Genomic DNA, 2,088 nt, shown 5'->3' with positions numbered 1-2,088 from the left:
ACCGCCTTAATGTTAGATAAGACTTCTGTGCATTTTTCTTCTATTTTTCTTATGTTTATTCTATAAATCTTTTTAAAAACAAAACAACCTGTTTATATTGTTTTCATATTGAACAATAATAAATGACAAAAAATGAGTTTTTTGACGTTGTTGAATTTATCCAATCAAAAAGAGGAGGTGACGCAATCAACAAACACACATGTAAAACTTTTGAAGGAAATGTATCCGGTGTTCGTGATGTTTGCTTTAAGTAAACAATTTAGTTCAGTACACTCGATTTTATTTCCTTTTGGCTATAATTTATGGATGATATTGATATTAAATGCGGAATGTATCTGACTAGGCCTATAAACTTTCAAATTAAATTTATTTAAAATTAATTTTAAATAATTAACAGAAAGTTCGTTTTTTAATTTATAAAACTAAAATCAATTTGATTTATTAAAATAAAATATTATAATAAAAATATGAATCACTATATAAATTTTTTATTTATTTATTTTTACCTGCAGTCTTCTCTGCATAGCAAAACCGGTTTTCCCATGTTAACTGATAGGGGAACTGTGTGTAGGGGAGAAACATTCTCCCAATTTTGCCCATTTCCTTAACCGCCAGTGGGTTAAAGTGCTCGCTCAGTTTGTAAAATGTGCATTCTAAGAGAGCTGCTTGTATATGTGATCGTGATATTGAAATTTGGAATTTATCCACTCTCGCTGTGCGGTACTATGCACTTGAACGAAAAATAAACTTTTTTTTTTAATATGAGAACTCTTGATTTATTTAGTCAAAATTTCTTAATAAATAAATGAAATTTTAAGTGCTCACTCAGTTTGTAAAATGTGTATTCTAAGAGAGCTGCCTGTGATGTGATATTGCTTTTTGATATTGTGATGTGCAACACTTGAACAAAAAAAGAATTATTTTATTTTTTATACTAGAATTTATAAAGAATTTGGGAGTTGAAAGAACTTATTTTTTCTCGAAACAGGCGAATATATATGTCAGCTGTCTCTTTGAATTTTTATAATTAAACGATTTTTTTACGAAACACACCAACCAGATAAATCTTAAGATATGATTGTTTTAAATTCGAGTTTCGCTAATGAAGCCATTAGACTAATGAGACCGCATTTGGAAAATGAGTTAGTTTCGCTAATTATATTTTTCCGTCTTTATGGGGGGAAATTATTTTAATATTGATTTTTTCTTCACAGCCGAAGCTATTAAAAAAAACTTAGCTACTATTATTGCCTTCCATTAAATAGAATATGATTTCATAAAGATTTTATTATTAAATTCTATTAATAAACTGTAACTAAACACCAATATTGAATAAATAATCCTAAGAAATTGAAGTGATGGTAAGATATTACTTGATTAAAAAATTCATTCGATTCAAGGATATCGAAATTGGAAATAACAATCGACACGTTTCGGGTGCTCAAAAATGGGTGGCCATTGTCAAGACTCGTTAGACGTGAATGAGAAGAAGCAAAATTCATTTGAAATATAAAACGTAAAGATTCCAAAGGAAAACAGAATAAGGTAGATAGGTGCATTATTCACGGCGCATTAGAGCTTCGCAATGGGCTATTGGGTTTGGTAGCTCGACGACCTGCGCGAAGTCGAGCACTTTACGGTAGAACAGTTTTACGAGGACCAATACCGTGCACCCTCGGTCCTTAAGCAGGCTGATCAAAGTGGTCATCCTCTCGCTTACTGACCACAGCCAGTGATTCTTGACTTCAGTGTTCTACTGGGTACCGTATCTTTACGATTAATCAACTGCGGGACTAAAAATAAAAATTGATCGAAAGTCGAAAATCTGGGTAAAATGCATTTCTATTCTCTATGGGGACGTGGTGGAAGACTAAAGTCGTTAACAAGGGAATCAGCATTTATATAAATAAAACAAGGTTCCAGGGCATCAAGATGAGCTGATGCCCTGGTTGAAATAATTTCGGGATTGCTACAATTCCAATACTGTTTTTCATCTGATTTGACCCTCTCGGCCACTGTAGGTTCTTTTGTTCATTTTTTTTCTCTCTCGGCTACAGTGGTTTTTCCAGCTTTGATTCTCTAGATTAT

This window comes from Parasteatoda tepidariorum, chromosome 10, assembly GCF_043381705.1.
Source record: "Parasteatoda tepidariorum isolate YZ-2023 chromosome 10, CAS_Ptep_4.0, whole genome shotgun sequence".
Lineage (NCBI taxonomy): Eukaryota > Metazoa > Arthropoda > Arachnida > Araneae > Theridiidae > Parasteatoda > Parasteatoda tepidariorum.
This window is presented reverse-complemented; position numbering follows the sequence as displayed.